Genomic DNA, 21,766 nt, shown 5'->3' with positions numbered 1-21,766 from the left:
TGTTGCTCTGATAAACACTGAGAAAGAAGCAGTCGTCTTTAAGAGATGAGCACTATTTCTAAGCTGGTATCGTATTCAGGTATTTCATTTGCATTTTAATTCAAGCAGCTATGCTAGGAAATCTCTGAATGAGATATCTAACTTTTTCATGTCCTTTCGTAAAAGTTTGCCCACAAGGAGCCCAAACTGAGTCACTTTGAACACTGGTAGGGGCAGCTATGGCTGTCAGGCCATGCCCTCTGCTTTCCGATCTTTGGGGGTGCCCATCTCTCACTGGAGGAGGAGAGGGAGAAAAGTAGCAGTGATAGTTGATTTTTTAGCTTGTGGTTTGAGCTTGGACAAACCTTGAGACATCAGATTCTGACTCAGAAGCAATATGACAGAAACGCCAGTGGACAGGTGGCTGAAGGCACTGCAAAGTCAGCTGGTGTTGGCAGCGTATCCCTCTGCCAATACATGACTGCAGATAACTTGTTAATCTGACCCATGTCCATCTTGAGTAAAATCTGTATATGAGTAAGAAGAGGTTTACAAAGTGCCTGTTTAAAGGTTCTCCACATATCTCCATGTAAGATTTTACAACTTTCTGAGATAGGCAGGGATCATCACACCTCTTTTATAAGACAGAACAAACTAAAGCTCAAAACAATGCAGGAGCCTTGTTCAAGCCTACTTTCATGCTTGGAAACTTACTGTAACTTTTAAAATCTGATCTTTCCATTTCATGAATCCCAACCTCTTCCATCAAAGATTCGAGTGGATATATTTTTAGCTAGAGCCTACATGCAAATGGTTTTAGCCAAAGTAAATGTCACTTAGAGAAAATCTGGCATCTTTCTAGAAGTATCCTCAGTTAAAGTTACCGGATAGTTTCAACTGAAACATCATCTATTTGACAAATAATACATCATGGGTGTGGGGATCCTGCTTACAATTATCCAGATTATACTTCATATTTCCTTTTTTTAAAGATTCAATTAGTTTTCATTGGAAAGGCAGACTTATAGAGAGAAGGAAAGACATAAAGAAAGAATTTCCATCCACTGGCTCACTCCCTCAAGTGGCTACAATAGTCAGAACTGAGCCAATCTGAGGCCAGAAGCCAGGAGCTTCTTTTGGGTCTCCCATGCAGATGCAGGGTTCCAATGCATTGCACCATCCTCCTCTGCTTTCCTATGCCACAAGCAGGGAGCTGAATGGGAAGTGGGGAAGCTGGAAATAAACCATGCTCATATGGGATCTTGGCAAGCAGAGGATTAGCTAGTTAAGCCATCACACCAGGCATGTACTTCATATTTCTTTTTGTCTAGAACAAAATATTTACTTCAAAACAAGTAAAAGATGTATTTTAAAAGAAATCACAGAATGCATCTCTTTAATGCCTTATTATTATGAGATATATAATACAGAAAAGTATCTAAACATATGAGTAGTGTAGCAACATATACAACTGCTCACTGAATCAATAAAGGATAGAAGCACCAAAGAAGCAGTCTTGCCAGTACAGCATCCTTCATTATCAACCCAGTGCTCAACACAAAGTATCCATGAGCCTGATTTTTTTCCAAAGTTGAATTAGGCACAATCATGGAAAATGAACATGGAATTGCAGCAGATTTGAACTGGCAAGTTATTTGATTCAGCTAACTTGTTTCCACAAGTCAAGGAGAGTGAACCTATGAGAGGAATTGAGGTCAGCATTATTATGACTGATATTATTATTGTTACCATTTCTAATATGATAGGGCATCATTCAGACCTGAATAACCATGTTAAATGGAACTGCCATAAGTAAGCCAAAGTGAAACCATTTGGAACAAAAAGAAAAAGTATTCTCTCCGTATTGGAGCATTTAGTGAATTAGACAGGAGGAATAGAAAACTGCAAATCACATTCACACACCTGGAGGTAGACCCTCAAAGCCGATGTGCTACTCTCTAGTGTCGGACACCAGGCTACTACCCTGAGCTCATAGTGGGAGAAGGCTGTTCAGGCTCCAGCTGTAGCCAGAGTGAAAGCAGAAGCAGAACAGCCCTTGCTCATGACACATCTTTCTTGTAAGTTCTGCAGGGAGAGGCAAGAGTGGCACAGGGCACAGACACGTTTGGTAAGTCGGAGAATCTTTGGACAGGGTAAAGTATAATACGTAGATTACAGGGAAAAATAGGGTTCAGACAGCAAGCAGGGGATACCTGGAGACCCCCTGGACACAGGGAAGTTGCAGTCATGGGTCAGCAGTGTTGCAGTGGACAGAAAAACCCACCAATAGTTGGCGAGTGGCAACTCAGACACCGGTGATCCGCTCTGGTGATCCAGGCTCTGGTGATCCGTTTCCAGTGCCAGCCAGACCTCCAGCAGTGGCCTCTACACAGCGCTTGTGACCGCCAGGTGGGAGCCTGAGTCTGCATGGGGAGCTAGGGAGGCGAGTACAGTCTGGAACCTGACAATCAAACTGGGTGACTGGGACCAGCCGCAGGCTGAGAAAGAGTAGGAGACTCAGGATGCCATCTTGTGTGGAGAGGTGGAACGCGGAGTTGACGGAGCGGCACAGAGGAGGCTCCCTCCAGTTTGACAGAGAAGAGGACTAGCGCCCACCAAAACCAAAGGCAAATGGGAAGAACATCCCAGTAAAATGACAACAAAAGACTAAATCAATGAACAACCCATTCCTAAAATGACAGGACCAAATTACCACCATTTGCATTAACCCAGAATGTAAATGGCTTAAGCAACTCAATCAAACAACATAGATTATCAAACTGGATTAAAAAACAAAATCCACCTATTTGTTACCTACAGGGACATATCTCATCAACAGAAATCAGTGGAAACTATGCCTCATGGATTTTGATTTTTGTTGTTAGTTTCATCTCTTTAAAACACTTTCTTCTGATTAAATTCTTCGATGACTTATAGACCATACAGTAGCATCATTTTCTTCAAGAAGGTTCTTGATTTTCGTTTCTTCAGCAACACATTCAGTAGCATGTTATTTAACTTCATGGTGCTGTTAATTTCTTTTTTCTCCCTGATGTTGATTATGTTTTGTGGCTTTTCATTTAAGGGGATGCATAGTAACTGTGTAATGGAGATTATCATATCTAGCAGCATGTTATTTAATTTCATGGTATTGTTAATTTCTATTTTTCTTCGTATTGATTTTGTATTGTGGCTTTTCACTTAAGGGGATATATAGCAACTGTATAATGGAGACTATCATATCTAGATGTGAGGATATAATGCAGTATGCATCTCTACTTCCAGATCAAAGATGGACTTGCGATGAAACTGCTTACTGTATCTTGACAATATGATGATGGACTGCCTGCCATTGTCCATGCCCACGATGGACATATGAGTGTGTACGAAGAACTATACTATAGTAATTACATAGGGGAACTCAGTGAGGTGGGAGGGAGTTGGGAAGGGGATGAGGTAAAACCCACTATCTATGGAACTGTATCATAAAATGATAATAAAAATAAGAAAAAAAAAGGTTTTACTTATTTTATTTATTTATCATGGATGGCAGAAAAAGAGAGCTCTCCTATCTGCTGGTTCACTCCTGCTGAGGTTGAGCTGGGTCAAATTCAAGAGCCCAGAAATCCACCTGGGTCTTCCATGTGGGCAGCAGAGCCCAAGTTACTTGAGGCATCACCTGCTGCTTCCTATAGTGAGAGCATTAGCAGGAAGCTGGAATCTGAATCCAAGCTGGGACTCAAAAGCAGTTTCTCAGATACAGGATGTAGGCATTATACCCACTATACCAAACAGGTGTCTCCACCATGCTCCTCCTCCTCTTTCTTTTCAAGATTTATTTATTCATGACTTGAAAGGTCAATTTACAGAGAGGAGAGACAGAGACTGATCTTCTATCCACGGTTCACTCCTCAACCGGCAGCCACTGCAGGAACTGAGCCGATCCGAAGCCAGGAGTCTCCATCAGGCCTCAAACCGGGATACAGGGGCTCAAGGACTTTGCTGCTTTCCCAGGCCACAAGCAGGGAGCTGACTAGGAAGTGAACCAGTCGGGACCTTAACTGTTGAGCCACTGTACCAGTCCACAACACTCTTTAAAAATAATTTTTTATTATTATTATTTTCCATGATACAGTTTTGTAGGTGAAGGGATGCCTCCGTTCTTCTATCTATCTTCCCTCCCCATTTTCCTCTCTCATCATTTCCCCCCATATTACCATAGTGGTGTAGTCATTTAGTAACAGTTACAAGTTTAACTTTTTTTTTAAGATTTATTTATTTATTGGAAAGTCAGATATACAGAGAGGAGGAGAGCAGAGAAGAAGATCTTCCGTCCGATGATTCACTCCCCAAGTGAGTGCAACGGCCGATGCTATGCCAATCTGAAGCCAGGATACAGGAACTTCTTCCAGGTCTCCCACATGGGTGCAGGGTCCCAAGGCTTTGGGTCGTCCTCGACTACTTTCCCAGGCCACAAGCAGGGAGCTGGATGGGAAGTAGAGCTGCCGGGATTAGAACCGGCGCCCATATGGGATCCTGGCACATTCAAGGCGAGGACTTTAGCCACGCTGCCAGGCCCTAACTTTTAATTATTTAAGTGTTTCATGGGATTGTAGACACAGGCAAAAGTAGAACATATATCTTCATAACACACTTTTTTTTATAAGCACATTTACTGGAATAAAAGCCTCAAAGTAGATGTCCTCTTCCTAAAATTTAGAATCAAAGGGACCCAAGAAAGTACTTGTTGGTCTTCCTTCTGCCTTGCCTCAAGGACAGATAACTAGGACAATATAGAAGCTCTGGAAGGCAGGAAAGCTAAAGAGCTCTACTTAGGGACACCATTCACCGGCAAAACCATTAGCAGACTAAGAAGCCACAGTGGGCTGCAGCCTCTGCACTTGCCCCTGTGTATTTCACAGGGAGCCTCCTCCTGCCACCCTGAGGCTGCCCTGCTGCTCCAGGATTCAGTGAGGGACAAAAGCTTTTGTCACAAAGCCTAACGGACAGGGCTGAAGTAGAAGAAAGAGAAATGCCTTCTGGGAAGAAAGGTTAAACAACTCCAGGCACCGCTCAATAGCTCAGTGGCCAATTCCTCACCTCCAAGCACCTTCATCCCACAGGAGTGCCAGTTCTTGCTCTGACTGTGTCACCTCCCACCCAGGTGGCTGTTCGTGATTTAGGAAACTCGAAGGAGAATGGCCCAATACCTTGAGACCCTACACCTGCAAGAGACCCAGAAGGAGCTCCTGGCTCCTGGCTTTAGATCGTCTCTGACCGTTGTAGCCAATTGGGGAATGAATTAGTGGATAGAAGATCTTTGTGTCTTTTTCTGTCCGTAAATCTGCCTTTCCAGGAAAAATAAATAATTTTTAAAGAACTTGCCCTTTTCTCAAACTCTTTGTTGGGGAAATGTTGCTGGTGTATGGAGTTCCCAAAGTGTTCTAAAGCTTTTTTTGTTATTGTTTTAAGCATACAGCTCTGTGGCGTTCAGTTCACCCGCAGTCGGGCCCACATTCCCACCTCCTCCGAGACTCGTCCCAGCACAATGAGGCTGAAATTCTGCTTCACTCTCACCCAGCTCCTGCCGCCATCCTGCCTTCTGTCTCCATGACTTTGACTATACGAGCCTGGGACCTCATGCCAGTAAGTTCACATATGTGTACATTAATATCTTCAAGGTTCACCTTTTGTAACACATTTCCTTCCTTATGAAGAACCTAGATGTTTTCTGCTTTTGTGATCTGTGCCTTATTGGCTTGGCTGGGGGCTGTGTGAACTCCAGGCCGGACAGTCTACATGACACCCGGCAGGACACCTGGCAGGTCACGTAGGCAGAGCACTCCTCAGGAAGGAGGTCCCTGGTGTTAGATAAGACCCACTGCCCTATAGCCCATCAATTTGTACTTTTTGAAAGTTGCTTGCTTCAAACCTACCAATGGAAACCTGCCAACTTGCTCTTTTTGAAAGTTAACAGATAAACTGACCAATCATGACTATATAATTACATGGAATTGTCCTGAAGTGTATAAGAACCCTGTGCTGTTGAATCTCACTCTTTTTCTCTGCCTTGATGTTCCTGCTGTAGCCTTCCTTGGCTGCAGCTGCTCCTCCCCTGCCCAGCCCTGTTGGTCTGGGGGTGCGGGGGGAGATGGGCAACTGGGAGACATAGGTTAACCTGAATAAACTGCCCTTTAAGTGTTAGCAACGACTTCAGACCGATGATTTTCTAGGGATCTCAAAATCCAGCACAACACCTAGAGGAAGCCTTTGGCCTTGCAGTTAAGACAATCAAATCCTGTTTGAGTATCTGGGTTCAATTCCTGGCTTGGGCTCCTGGCTGCAGTTGGTTTTCTGCCAGGATGGACCCACGAAGACAGTTGTGACAGGCTTAAGTATTTGGAAACCTGGATCATGTTCCTGGTTCCTGGTTTCAGCCCCGGCCATCACAGGTCTCTGGGTGCTAAACCAGTGGATGGGAGCCTTCTGTCTCTCTCTCTGTATGCCTCTACCTCTCAAATAAATACTTAAAAAATTTTTCTTCTTTGAGCCTGGCACAATTGCTCAACTGGCTAATCCTCCCCTAGCAAGCACCAGGAACACATACGGGTGCCAGCCCATGTCCTGGCTTCTCCACTTCCCATGCAGGTCCCTGCTTGTAGCCTGGGAAAGCAGAAGAGGATGGCACAACACATTGGGACCCTGCACCCACATGGGAGATCTGGAAGAAGCTCCTGGCTCCTGGCTTCAGATCAGCTCAGCACTGGCAATTGCAGCTATGTGGGGAGTGAACCAGCAGATGGAAGATCTTTCTCTTTGTCTCTCCTTTCTGTGGAACTGCCTTTCCCATAACAATAAATAAATCTTAAAAAAAAAAATCCTTCCCTTTACAGAATCAAGAGTGTTCTATTCCATGTATCAGCTACATTTTAATTATGTACCAACCAACACTTGGATTGCTTCCAGCTTTTGGCTGGTGCGAGTGATACTGCCATGAGCATCCGTGTGCAAAACTCGGTTTGGCACTCCTGCTTTCTTTTGTGGCATTGTTAGCTACATGGTAAATCTTTTTAAAAAAATGTTTTGAGGAATTAACACACAGCTTTCCCCAAGAGCTGAAACATCTTCCAGGTCCCCCGAATCATTAACAAGCTCTTAATTTCTGTTTGGAACAGCCATCACGATGCGTGTGAACTTGCCTTTAAGGATCAGCAGTGTGCTTACAGCCCATGTGGAGATGTGAGGGGCCAGAGCATCACCTGCAAACCCTTCACTCATTTTTTTTCAGAGTTGTTTGCTTTCTGGTTACGAAGCGGAGAGAACTGTTTGTGTCGACTGAGCATCCATCCCTTGCCCGTTGGATATCTGCACAGTGCTTGAGGAGGAAGCGGCTCCACAAGGAAGGTGGAAGAAGTCGCAGGGAGGGGCGCACTGTGCGTGTGACAGTCGCTAGGGGAGCAGGCAGTGGAGACACGATGGCCCCTCATACGCTGTGGGCAGGGGTGGGATATATATACCCTCAGGTGGAGTTGACTTTGCCACTCACTTTTTGCCATGCCTTGCTGGGGGGTTCTGGTGTCAAAGTTCTGTGACATTTCTCCTTCCATCTCCAACTGCATCACCCAGGACTTCCCGAGACAGACCATGTGCTCCAGAGAGAACTGCTCCAACTCCCTTGCATGCAGCCATTTCCATCATAGTTACTCCCGCCCCCACACTGCTTTTCTTCAGTTCAATTCCATCCTGGGAGCTAACTTCATTTATTTTTTTTCCCCAACTTTATTTATTTTTTTAAATATTTTATTTACTTTTATTGGAAAGTCAGATATATAGAGAGGACAGACAGAGAGGAAGATCTTCTGTCTGATGGTTCCCTCCCCAAGTGACCGCAATGGCCAGTGCTGAGCCAATCCGAAGCCCGGAGCCAGGAACTCTTCTGGGTCTCCCACGCAGATGCAGGGACTCAAGACTTTGGGCCATCCTTAACTGCTTTTCCAGGCCACAAGTAGGAAGCTGGATGGGAAGCAGGGCTGCCAGGATTAGAACTGGCGACCATACGGAATCCCAACACATGCAAGGTGAGGACTTTAACCACTGTGCTACTGTGCTGGGCCCTTCCAACTTTATTTTTAAAAGAAACTTTAAAAGGAGTATTAAAAATGGTAAACCAGATAGGTGTCCCTGTAGGCAATGCAGATGACCAACAATCATAACTCTTGTTATTCCAGGACACCCTTGGCTGTGGTTCCAGATAAGGAAGCCCTCTCCCTATCAGGCAGCCCGGTAGTGCTTGCTGGGCCTCACTGTAGAGCAGAAGTGCTGCTCCACAGAAAGCCTGTACTTGTGTAGACAGGGGCAGGGGACCTCCCAACTGTAAACATGGTAAGTTTGGAAAACACTTGGCTGGGATCGCATCCTTGTCAGGCAGGACCCTGTAGTTCCCAGAGGTGTACTCTGTGTGTGTGAGGGAAACGGAGAAGGGGACAGAGGTAGAACCGGCCTGGCTAGCGGGGCCTGGAGGTGACCCTCTCCTTCCACGCCTCTCAAGTGCTGGGGTATCAGCACCTCGTCACATTTCACAAAGCAGTCTCTAAGGCGCTTTCATTTTTATGGGCTTTGCCCAGTGGTACTCGTCATGTAGGATTTAATGTTGGAAGTGGGCTGTGAGACTGGCCATCAAGACCTCGCGTATCAGAGTGCCTGGATCCAACATCTGGCTCCATCTCCCTGCTACTGCATACCCTGGGAGGCAGCCACTTGTGGCTTAGGTAGTGGGCTCCCGCCACACATGCGGGTGACCTGGCTCAAATCTGGGGCTCTCAGCTTTGGCCTGGCTCATTTCCAGCTTTTGTGGGCATTTTGGGGGAGTGAATCAGCAAACGGAGCTCTCTCTTTGCCTATCAAATAAGTGAATAAATAGTGAAGACACGTTAATTCCTTGAAACTAGTGATAGGAGTAGGGGTACACACAGCAGGTTGACACTCTTTGGGTGCCCACATCTCATACTGGAGTGCCTGCATTCAAGTCCCAGCTTGGCACCATTCCGATTTCCAGCTAATGTACCCTCTGAAATGCAGCAGGTGCTGGCTCAAGCACTTGGTTCCTTGTCATGCTTGTGGGATGTCCAGTCTGAGTTCCTGTCCGCTCGTTTTGGGCTTGCCCAGCCTTGGCCTACTGTGGACATCTGGGGAATGAACCAGTGGATGGAAGATTTCTTTCTCTTTCTCTCCATCTTTATCTCCCTGACTTTCAAATAAAATAAAACTTTAAATGACAATAAGCTGATTACATGTTAATATAATCTTATGAAAAAATAACTGATACAGAGGGTGGAAACCTTTGTGCGCTGGGAGGCAGCATGGACTAGAGTCCAGGTACTCCCAGGTCCCACATCCCAGCTCCTCTGCTTACATTATCTGACTCTGGCCAAGTAATTCAGCTGCTTTGTGCCCTGGTTCTCCTATCAGTATGGTCAGGGCATAACCCTGACATAGATGTGACAGACACAGAGATTAGAAAAATAAAAAGGGCCTTGAAGGATGTAGTCAATAAAACAGGACGCTCACTGTCTTCTGTCTTCTAGTTCACTCTCCAAGTGGCCACAATGGCCAGAGCTAAGCTGATCTGAAGCTAGAAACCAGGAGCTGCTTCTGAGTCTCCCATGTGGATGCAGGGTTCCAAGGACTGGGGCCGTCTTCTTCTGCTATCCCAGGCCACAAGCAGGGAGCTGGCTGGGAAGTAGAGAAGCCAGGACACAAACCAGCACCCATATAAGATGCCAGTGCTTGGAGGTGGAGGATTAGTCAATTGAGCCATCACACTGGGCCCCCAAATCTGTAATTTTTATTCATGGTGTATCTTTCACCAGGAGAACTTTAAAAATGTCTATCAACTCTATTGCTCCCCACTCAGGGCAAAGGCTTTTTGATGAAAGCCATTATCCTAGCATAGGCATTGGGCTTAGTGATTAAAATGCCATTGGAGATGCCCACATCCTACATCTAAACACCCAGGTTAAAATCCTGCTGTGTTCCTAATCCAGCTTCAGGTTACTGCGCACCCTGGGGGTGGCAAGTGATGGTTCCAGGAGTAGCTGGGTCCCTGCTGTCCACAGGGAAGACCTGGATTCAGTTACCTGTTCCTGGCCTCAACCTGACTCAGCCTTGGTCATTGCAGGCATCTAGAGAGTGAGCCAGCAGATAGAAGCTTTGTTTATCTCTGAAGTAAATACATATATACACAACAAAACCATTCTCCTGTACTTTATTTTACGAATTCATTTTCTTAAAAAAAAAAAAAACTTAGATATTTAATGCAAGTATGGAGTTAGATAGGACTCTGGACTTAGGGAGACATTACATTTACATATAAATTTGGGGGCAGATTGCCAGTAAACAGGCAGAGTTGAAAGTCATGAAACTGGAAGATGGATGTTGGAGACACTTAACCTGAGCCCTGGGGATTTAGGGGAAGCGATCTGAGAAGGGTCTAAGGAGGAAAGGAGATTCCAGTAACGTGCCGAGGAAGCACAGGGCAAGTGGTCTGGACTTCCAGGGGAGCAGGTGTACCAGGGTCAGGAAGTGGCCACTGTGGCCCGTGTCATTGCTGGGTCAAGCAGTACCAGGACTGACCACCGATTACTGACATTCACACACAGAAGCTGTTCTTGACCGCGCTGGTGCAGTGATGGGGAGAATGGGTCCAAGTAGGCATTCAAAGGAAGCAATGTGGAGCAGCAAATATGAACTATTATTTCAAGGTTCTGTATTGCCAAGGGGAGACCAAAATAAATAAATAAATAAAATAAAATAAAGGTAGGAGTGGCAAGAAAGTGGTTCCAAGAGGTCCCAAGTTACTAGCAGCAAGAACACTGATTGGTTGCTGGTGTCAATGTTCTAATGTGGACACAACCATGGACTACCGTAGGAGAGAAAGGGGCAAATGCCCTGTCAATACTGTCAATACTGACTACATCAGAGAGGAAGAGATCTGGCACAGGAATCATCAGTTTTTTTGTAAAGGACCAGAGACTGAGTATCTTGGACTCTGAGCCACACACAGTCTCAGGTACATATTTCCCCTCCAGCCATCTAAAAATACATCGATTCTTATTTCATGGCTTGCATGAAGATAGAGGATTTAGTTCAGAGGCCACAGGTGGCAGGCCTCTGATCTAACACACCACCAGGGGGCCTGGAGGCTCCATGGCTGGCGAGCAGTGGAGTGCGGCGGGGAGTGCGAGGCTGACACGGAGACAGATGCCTCTGCAGGAGGCATCCTCTAACTATTTCAATTTTCTCTAGGAAACAGGAAAAAAGTTACTACTTGGGGAAGGATTTACTGTAGAAAGTATTGGGTATTTGGGGAGGGTAACTAGAGAGAAGCATAAGAAAGGGGGAGAGCTTGTGTGCCCTTCCCTCCACCCCTCCCTATATTGAATGTTTAACTCCTATGGTGGTGGTAATTGGAAGGCAGGATGTTAGCAGGGGAGGACCATGAGACAGGAACCATGATGACTGGGATTAGTGTCCTTCGGGAAGAGGTCCAACAAAGACCCCTCATCCCTTCCACCATGCACGATCACAGTGAGAAGGGAGCCCTCCTGACACACCCAGCCCACTGTGCTTACTGCCTGCACTTTACAATCTTCAGAACTAGAATAAACAAATCTGTCATTTATAACCTACCTAGCTCGTGGCATTTTGTTGTACTAGCCTGAATGGGTGAAGACAGGAAGAGTGAATAAACTCGAAGGAAAAAAATAAACTGATTGGTAGCATTTCTGAGCCACAATATATTTATGTTCATAAATTTAAGGTGAGACCCTCAGATTTTTCTTTCTATTCCACTCTAAGAGGAGCAAGAGTACAGTCAATCAACCCTGACTAGGGTTCTGGCTTTGCTGGATGGACCAAAAGAGGGACATCAGAGACTAATGGAATGATGGGTGACTATGGAATTCAAGCATTGAAAGCAAGATGGAGAGGGAAGAACGGGATTGTGGATAAAACAGTGACAGGGTCAGTGCCCTGGGATTCCTCATAAAGTGGAACAATTAGTAGCAATCAGGGATCTAGAGCCAGTGAGGTGGTGGTCACAGACAGGACTGTACAACACTCAGGTGAATAAGGGTTTCCCAGTGAAACACTAGCACCAACTGGCACAGCTGTGCGTGAGCCAGGAGGTCAGACAGGAACAACCAAACCACCCCGAGTGAAGGCAGGAGTGTTGGAAAGATGGACCATGAGCCAAACAAAGACAGCCTCTGCTGACCATGAAACGCTGTAGCTTTCAAGACTGCTACCTTCTGATTTGGCCCAAATACTGCCAACCACACGGTTAACATCTGCAAGCACTGCTTGATATCAACTCCCTACTTGTGGGACACAAAGCTGTATTTAAAAAAGTTCCTCCTGTGGCTGTTCTAAAGTCATTGTGCAGACAAAAGGCAGTGTCTTGGTGAGCCAGGCAGGAGCAGGGGGAGCAGCTGTAGGAGGGAGAGCTACTCAGAAGGAACCCACAGTAGAACTGAATGATGAACAGGATAAGATGCATGACAGTGAGCAGCAGCCAGGAAGCCGCCTGCTCTGTATCAGGTGGACAGTCAGTCCACATCCTCAACAATACAGATGCTAACAGGACGCCTCTGCTCCGGGTTAGCCTGACTCACAGGCACATGGGCCCACATGCTGCCTCAGCTCTCACTGCACCAAGAAGATAACGACATGTGGGGTTTTGTGAGAACTGTGTGAATGCAGAGGAAGTGCTCCATGGCAGTAAGTTAGCTTTAGTCTTCATTGAGACAGGAAACAAACATGATCAAGTTAAGGCATGAACTCAGCGTTGTGGGGTTCAAGACACATGTGAGGCCATGTGGAGGCGTCATATATGCAAGCAATACGATGTTTAGGCCTGGGTTGGGAGATGCACATTGCCTCGAGTGACACTTCTGTGTGCACAAGCTGTGCAAGTTTGAGAGCATAGAAGGTAGTCAGTGAGAGGGCCTGGATCTTTCTAAACATCGAGGGAGAAGTCACACAATTTAAAGGTCCACTTTACTCGTTCAGTGACTTAAGTATTTTCACAACTACTACAACTACCTAAGCTACTTTTTGTCTGCAGATTTGATTCTAGACCTTTCACATAAGTGGAATCACATTCTCTGTGGTATTTTTAGTGGGTGGCTTTTTTTTTTCCCCCCAGGGCCAATCCATGTTGTAGCATGTATCAGGCCTTTATTGCTACTATTCCATTGCATGGTTACACCACCATTTGTTACTCATTCAGGTGTTGATGGAACATTTAGGTCGCTTCCACTTTTTGACTATTTTTTTTAAAGATTTATTTATTTTTATTGGAAAGGTGGCTATACAGAGAGAAGAGTCAAAGAGGAAGAGCTTCAGTCCGATGATTCACTCCCCACAAGTGGACGCAACGGCTGGAGTTGAGCCTATCTGAAGCCAGGAGCCTCTTCTGGGACTCCCACGTGGGTGCAGGGTCCCAAAGCTTTGGGCCATCCTCAACTGCTTTCCCAGGCCACAGGCAAGGAGCTGGATAGGAAGCGGGGCTGCCAGGATTAGAACTAGCGCCCATATGGGATCACAGCGCGTTCAAGGTGGGGACTTTAATCACTACACTATCGTGCCAGGCCCACCACTTTTGACTATTAAAATTTCACTATAAATATTCATATGCAAGTTTTTGCTTGAATGCCTGTTTTCTGAGTATACGTTTAGCAAATCGTTAACAATTTACTGTCTATTCTCTATAAAACTCTGAGGAACTTCCAAAATGGTCTGCACATTGACTTCATCTTCTTACTTTCTCTCTAGCAATTTATGAGGCATGTAGTATCCCATATTACCATTACTCGGTCAGTGTGAAGTGGACCTTGCCACTGTCTCAACTTGCATTTCTCCAGTGAGTACTGACAGTGAGCCTCTCTGCTCATGCTTGCTGGCCACTGGACTATTCTTGGGGGTGGGAACAGAGTTTTGGCACAGCGAGTTAAACTGCTGCTCGAGATGTTGGGCTGACACGGCAATACCAGTTGTAAGTCCTGGAATCCAGCTGCTTCATGTCCTGAGCACGTGCCAGGGAAGGCAGTGGGGGATGGCTCCGTGCTGGGCTGCCTGCCACCCACATGTGAGACCAGAGGGGAGTTCTTGGCTCCCTCTTGCTTTGGCCTGGCCCGATCTTGGCTCCTGGCTTCTGATCAGCTCAGCCATAGCTGTTGCGGCCATCTGGAGAGAGAACCAGCAGATGCACGATCTGTCTTTCCTCTCTGTAACTCTGCCTCTCAAATAAAAACAAATAACTCTTAAAAAAACACACATATATATATATATTTTTTTTTCCTCCTGACTTCCTTTAGTCTTTTGCTCATGAAAACCTTAAGGTGGGCCCGGTGCGGTGGCTCAGTGGTTAAGGTCCTCGCCTTGCACGCCCGGGATCCCATATGAGCGCCGGTTCTATCCCGGCAGCCTCGCTTCCCTTCCAGCTCCCTGCCTGTGGCCTCGGAAAGCAGTCGAGGACGGCCCAAAGCTTTGGGACCCTGCACCTGCACGGAAGACCCGGAAGAGGCTCCTGGCTTCAGATCGGCATAGTATCGGCCGTTGCACTCACTTGGGGAGTGAATCATCGGACAGAAGATCTTCCTCTCTGTCTCTCCTCTCTGTATATCCGCCTTTCCAATAACAAAATAATAAAAATAAATCTTTAAAAAAAAAAAAAAAGAAAACCTTAAGGTTTTCTAGCATTTGGAAAGGAATTGATGAAAAGCCTTTGTCTAGCATTTCCAATGTCTGGTTTTCAGGGATAGTTTAACGTTTATTCCATGTATGGGCAACATTTTCTTTCTTTCTTTTTCTTCCTTCCTAATTTGTTGTCAAGGATTGGACACTCTGACTACTTTGAACAGGCAGCTCTGGCAGTTTGAGACTCTTCCCCCTGTGGGGTTCACTGTGATCTTAGTGGCTTCAGTGAACTTTGTAAACATCCGTCTGTCTTGTGCTGTGTGACCAGTGAAGCCTGTTCTGTCAGCTTAATTGTTAGCTAGTGATGCAACAGAGCTTTTGTAAACTCAGAAAAACAGGGATACAGAGGAGGACAAAAAAGGAAGATGATCAAAAAAAAAAAGAAAAAAATTCCCAATCTTTGGCCAAAGGGTAGGTGCTAGAGCACACAATTACCACTCAGTTGGGCAACTTAAAAACGCTCCTTAGCTTTCTCTTCCTATTTGAGTAGAGCTTAAACGCTGGCCAAAGGTGAGAGTTTAGGCTTCTTGGTAAGCCTTTGACCTGCCTGAGGTGCATATGTATTCTTTCAGATTCCCAGGAACATGTGGACACTTTTAAAGCTCTATTCCCTCAAAGTGTCTCACTGCCTAGCTTTCCCCCAGGTTTTCTGATACGTTCACTGTTCGTTCCACTGTCTTTGTCCCAGACAGTGCCTAATAAAGGTGCAGTGAAGTGTTTTCTACAAATGCCACCTTTATAATCCCTGTTTCTTGAGAGTCACGAGCCACAGAAAATAAAGGCCCTTCCGTCACCTGTCCTTCAGTGAGCCACCAGACAGCGGAAAAAAAAAAATCACAATTCTTTGAGAATAAGTTCCATCTGTTTCTTCTGACAAGAAGAATCCACTTTAGAAAAGAAAGCTGTGATTCTCAAAGCTGCTGCTGGACTTGGGACAGACAAGTTTTAAGGTTGCAAAGTCCTCTCTGAGACTCCACTACCCTTGTCTCCAATGTGTGCGTAGTGAGTTAAACTGCCAAGCTCTGACAAGCTTCCAGAGTTCACAATGAGCTGACTCTGACAAATTGTTCCTTGCCAATTATTCGCTGTTCTGAGGAAGGATGGGCCCATGGATCCTTCCTTTGTTCTGACATTACTTCCATGGGACTACTTGTCAGAAAACTTCACCATACGGTGGTGGAATAAAAGAGAATGGAGGAGGACTGGGTACAGTCAGAGGTCACAGAGGTCAGAGGAAAATCAGGTGTGTGTTACAGTCAGAAGGGCAATGCAGAGAGCGGAGGTCAGTGCCAAGCCTTCTGTGTTCTGAAGTGTGTTGGTGTTGTGGTTAAGATGTTGTGCAAGATGCCTGGATCCCACTGTGTGGTCTTTGGGCTCAAGTCCTGTCCCTACTCTTAATCCACTTTCTGCCTAATGCACATCCTGAGAGGCAGTGAGTGATGCCTCAAGTTAACTGGGTCCTTGGCACCCAGGCATGTGCCAGGATCCCACACGGGCGATGGCTCATATCCTGGCTGCTATACCTTCCATCCAGCTCCTTGCCTGTGGCCTGGGAAGGCAACGGAGAATGGCCAAAGGCCTTGGGACCTTGCACCAGTGTGGGAGACTGGGGGTCGGGGTGTAGGAGGGGAACTCCTGGCTCCTGGCTTCAGATCTGATAAGCTAAGCTCAGGATGGATGGGCAGAAGAACTTTTTTTCTTTTTCTTCTTCTTTCTGTAAATCTGCCTTGCAATAAAAATAAATAAATCTTCAAGAAACAAACACAAAAATTGAGTTTCTAGTCCTGGGCTTTAAACTTGGTCCATCCCTTGCTTGCTGTGGACATTCGGGACTTGAACCTGCAGATGAGCAATTTCTCTCTTATTCCTGCCTGGGTTTTTTTTTTTTTTTTTTCCTTTCTTTCTGTATCTCTTGCCTCTCAAACTAAATACATAAATTTAAAGAATATGTTGAATTCAAGTGAAAACACAGAATGATAAATGTCTATTGACCCTGGGTACAAAGAAGTCATGTGTGACTTTACGACTATTTCTTGAGGCAGTAACACTGCTATTTGCAACAGGTATGCAGGCCTGTCCTGGGCGGCGTTGTTGTTGTATGTTGTTGTATGTTGTTCTCCACTAAGCAAGCACTAATCTTTCATCTTCACTGTTACTGAAAATACGCCAAGCGATAACCAAAACTGCCACTACACATTGCTAAATGTGTCCTGAAGACTCAGCCCTGACTCCTGAAGAACCATTCATTGCCGTGGGAAAATTTGGTTTGCTAATGTTATAGGATACATGTCAGATTGTAGTTACCTGGAGAATTAAACCAGTGCGGTGCCATGGGTAAGTCTCTGTAGAGGTTTGGTAGAAATAAAGAAGGTGACAGAGCCGTCATTGCATAAGGGAGTAGGTGTCAAAGAAGGATTTTTAAACCAAGATTCAGGGTCCAGCACTGTGGCATAGCACGTTAACCCATCGGCTGCATCACCAACATCTGATATGGGTTGCTTTAAGTCCCACTTGTTCCATTAGGGATCCAGGTCCCCAAAGATGCATGTGGGAAAGCAGTGAAAGATGGCGCGAGTATTTAGATCCCTATATCATGTGGGAGATTCGGAAGAGGCTCCTCACTCTGGCCTAGCCTGGTCATGACAGCTATGCAGCGAGAGATCTCTTACTTTAGCTTCCCCTCCTTGTCCCTCTAACTCTGCTTTTGAAATAAATCTTTAAAACAAATATAAACACAGGATTCAGACATGCTGAAAAGCCAAAGGAAAGTGGAGCTTGAATACAGGAAGAAGGGAAGAAGAGGTCCCGGAAGGCATTGGAAGGGGTACAGGCAAGTATGGGTGGACCAAGCTAGTGATCCTAACTCCTGCACTGAAATAGTGACCTCAGGACAATGCAGCAGTTTCTGAGCTGGCTTATTTCCTTCCTTACCCCACAGCAGTTTTCAGCACAGTGGTCAGTACCACTTCTCTACTCACAGCACTCCCATGCTGCCCATCTCTCTGAAGCTGGGTCTACAGGGCTGGTGGCCCACAGAAGACCTGTGACATCTTTGGGTCTGGCTCTGCCAAGGCAACCACAGATGACACCCGAAATTCAGTAAATCTATAGAAGGCAAACTTTTGAAACTCCCATGTGTCCCACAAATGATATGCTAAATATCTGAACGGCCTCTGGCAGGAAAATGTTCTCCCGCTGGTGCAAGATCCTTCAGAACGGAGTCTCCCACCCCTCTAACCTGTCTGAGCTCATTCTTTCAACCACAGGGCTGGAGACAGGAAGTGCACTTCTGCCACAGCCCCTCAGCTAGGCGCTCTCCTACCCCCATGCAGCTTGCCGCCTCTTCACCCTCACGTTTTAGCTCTGATCTCACCTATCCAGTGACCACTCCACTTGAACATAACATCCTTCGACCCAGCGTTTCCTTTGACCCAGTTCTTGTCTGTAGCCCTCATTCCTTTCTAGATAATGGTCAATGATTTTATGACTAACCTTTCCTACGGGAATATAAGCTCCCAGAGGGCAGAGTCCTGCTTGTATTGTTCACCCATGTAGTCCCAACACACAGTGGGAACTCCATAAATACTGGCTAAGTAAACAAGCGAGTGAGTATAGGTAATCCGCATGCGTTAAAGCAGGAAGAGAGGGACTGCACTGAAGTGCAATGGACATCGCATACCAGGGCTCTGGGGCAAGTCCTGGCAGCTACACTTGTGATCCAGGCCCCTGTTAGTGCACCTGGGAAAGCAGCAGTGTAAGATGGGCCAAGGGCTTGGATCCCTGTGACCCCCCATGGATGGGATCCCACGTGCCTGGCTTCAGCTTGGCCTGCCAACGACTGTCTCAGACCAAATACAGGGAAGAACTGTCTCCTCTCCTCTCTTTTTCACTCTTTTCAAATGAATAAATCTTGAACAGCGATAACAAATAAAAGCAGCATTGCATTTCCATTTGGTGACTTCCGTTTAAGAAGGCAGTTACATTCCTGAAAGTAAAGGGAAGGTCACAAAGTGAGGGGGACAGGCTTAGGGAGAAAAGAACTTGAAAAACGTGTTGAAAATTGTCTGGTTGTGCCAAGGGCCCATTTGCCTTTGACGATCCTGAGACTGCAATGGGATCCGTTGAACTGACTATTTTATCACGAAGAGCAGCATGCACCTGCTTACAGGTACTGACAGAGTACACAGCGGAGCTCATTCAGGTCAAAATGTTTTGCCAGGCCGACACAAACAGTTGACACGGGGTGGCTCTGAACAGTGGAAGAAGCTTTAAAAATGACCAGTTTGGTAAACCTAATAGTTATCACTGCTGCCAGCACAACAATACTTAAGGCAGCTGTTGCTATCCCTGCCTACAGGGGCTCGCCACATATGGACAGCATGGTTGCTGGCCTGGAGGCTTCTTGGTCCCCTTTTCTAAATGGGAAATTCTGCTGCTTCTTACTCTTCCTCCTTGAACACCGACAGTTAACACATAAAGTCTGTAAGTGAAGCGGAAGACCGAGTAATTTAGTGTATCACTGTATTCCCAAGACCTGGCACACAGCAGCTCAAACACGCTGTTTTTCTAATAAGTTTTTACTTAATGGATGGATAATAGCTAACAGTAATGGAGCGTGCATTTTCCATACACTGCTACTTACGCAATTTCACTTACTTTTCACCGACACTACTATATCCTGTCAAGTTCAAACATTGCCCAAGGTCAAATGGCTAGTAAATCAGAACATATCCAGAGCTTAACTTGGATTCTAAAACCCATGCTTTTAGTCAATACATTATACTGCATTTGAGAGGAAGGTGAGGGCAGAAGAAAAAAGAAACAAAAAGTATGCGGAAATTTCTGAGAATGTATCCTTATTTTGTGACCCTTTAAAATCTGCAGCAAAATATGTAAAATTTACTAACAATGAGAAGTGAGATTCTTTCCCTCTCCATCTTCCCCATCAACAGGATCACATTAAAAATTTTTCCCAGGCCTGGCGCAATAGCCGAGTGGCTAAATCCTCGCCTTGGATCCACCACGATCACATATGGCTGCCAGGTCATGTCCTGGCTGGTCCACTTCTCTTCCAGCTTCCTGCCTGCGGCCTGGGAGGCAGTAGAGGACAGCCCAAAGCCTTGGGACCCTATACCCAAGCAGGAGACTCAGAAGAAGTTCCTGGCTCCTGGCTTTGGATCAGCCTAGCTCTAGCCGCTGTGGCCACTTAGGGAGTGAACCAGCAGAAGGAAAACCTTTCCTATCTCTCCTCCTCTTTGTATATCTGCCTTTCCAGATTTATAAATTAAATAAATCTTTAAAAAAGATTCCCCTTTATTTTTAAAAATTACTTACCTGGAAGACAGAATCACAGAGAGAAGGAAACAAAGAACAAACTCTTCCATCTGCTGGTTCACTTCGCAATTAGCCACAAGGGCTGGAGCTGAGCCAATCCGAAACCAGGAGCCAGGAGCTTCTTTTGGATATTCCTCAGGGGTACAGGATCCTAAGGTCCTGAGCCATCCTCTGCTATTTTCCCAGGTCATAAGCAGGGAGCTGGATGGGAAGTGGAGCAATTGGAACATGAACTGGCATCCGTATGGGATGCCAGCCCTGCAGGTGGAAGATTGCATTCTATGTCACTGCCCTGGTCTCATCTTTATTTTTTTAAAGGTAGAGTTGAAGAGAAGGGAATTAAAGAGAAAAGACATCTTCCATCCACTGGCTTACTCTTCAAATGGCTGTAAGAACCAGGGCTGGGACAGGCTGAAGCCCAGAACCAGGAGTGTTAGCTGGGCCTCCCATGTAAGTGCTGGGGTTTAAGCCTTAGGCCATGTTGCACACCTTTTCCCATGCCAGCAAGGAGCAGGACTGGAAATGGGACAGCAGCTGGGACAGGATGGGATGCTAGTATTGCAGGCAGCAGCTTTACCTGTGTGCCAAAGTGCCAATAGTGAGACCTGTATCGTTAGCCTTTGAAAGTGATCAGTGTGCCCATGGTGTCAGGGGAGAAGCCACTGGCAGGTAGGGCAGAAGTGGAGGCCTTTGCCAATGATGGGCTGCTTGGGTGGGAAATGAATCAGATGAATACGGAAGTGCATAGAGGTCAGAGAGTAGAGGTACCATGGAAGCAAACCTGGCAGGATCGGCTGCCACGGCGTGTAAGTCCAGTGGCTCCTCCAGAGCTGGCTCAGGCAGCGAGCTTCATCCAGCTGCAGGCATGAATGCTATAGCCCTAGGAGAGAAAACAAGAGTAGCTGTGAGATTCTCATCCCGGGGCACTCTTGCATTTAGGTGCTGGAAAATGAGGAAGAACCAGCAAGGAGACCAACAATGAATGGCCCTTCAGCAGGGAAAGGAAGCATGTGGACTTCGGGCAAAGCAAGACAAGGGCTTCATAAAGAAAGCTGCTCCCCAGGCTGCACCAAATGAAGTGAAATGGGGACACCGACCCCCTTCAACAGGCTCAGGAATGCGCGCACGGTCAGATTGTGTGGCTTTAATCGTCCCAGTGGAGGTATTTCAGTCAAGTAGAGACAGTCACAGAGCAATGGGCTGGTATTTGGAGGGAGCTAACACTTCCAAAGCGTCTTGTTCTGTAAAGTGGGTAGCTTCGTTTAGAAGCTAACGGAAGCGATTCGGCAGCCAGGACAAGTCCACAAGCACAGGAACTGATTCGGAGTCGAACGCAACTCAAGGCCCAAGCGGCAAGGCCCATCCTAGATGATGTATCCTAGGCTACCGGAGCAGAGCGCTGTAATCAGATGCAGAAAGGTCGGCAGGTAGAAGCAGTTACCAATTTCTGATTTAGTCCATCTTCTTGGAGATGTGAGCTTCTGACAGGGTTGGAAGACGGACAAGAAACAGGTGGCTGCGAGAAGGGAAGGGCAGAGGGATTAGGGAAATGCAGCCCGGAGGGTGGGAGCTCCAGGAAGGGGCTCCCTTCAGAGACGGTCCGATTTTCCCCTTTCAAGTTCACCTGGTCGGTGCAGATGCACAGGTCGTAAGCCTGCGGTTCAGTCAGGCAATAGGGAAAAGAGGAAAATATTTA

General features: G+C 46.2%; 1 long non-coding RNA gene across 1 annotated transcript; it reads left to right on the top strand.

The window, feature by feature from the left end:
* Window positions 1–440: 440 nt before the first annotated feature.
* On the top strand, window positions 441–20,934 carry LOC121164457. The gene is made up of 3 exons (XR_005885100.1): window positions 441–508; window positions 18,734–18,738; window positions 20,859–20,934. It is a non-coding gene; the product is annotated as an uncharacterized LOC121164457 (long non-coding RNA).
* The last annotated feature ends 832 nt before the right edge of the window (window positions 20,935–21,766 follow it).

The sequence above is a fragment of the Ochotona curzoniae genome, unplaced genomic scaffold (genome assembly GCF_017591425.1).
Source record: "Ochotona curzoniae isolate NIBS_2020 unplaced genomic scaffold, NIBS_Ocur_1.0 contig_78, whole genome shotgun sequence".
In the NCBI taxonomy this organism is placed as follows: Eukaryota; Metazoa; Chordata; class Mammalia; order Lagomorpha; family Ochotonidae; genus Ochotona; species Ochotona curzoniae.
Note: the sequence above shows the minus strand (reverse complement) of the source record. Positions and strands in the feature narration are given on the sequence as shown.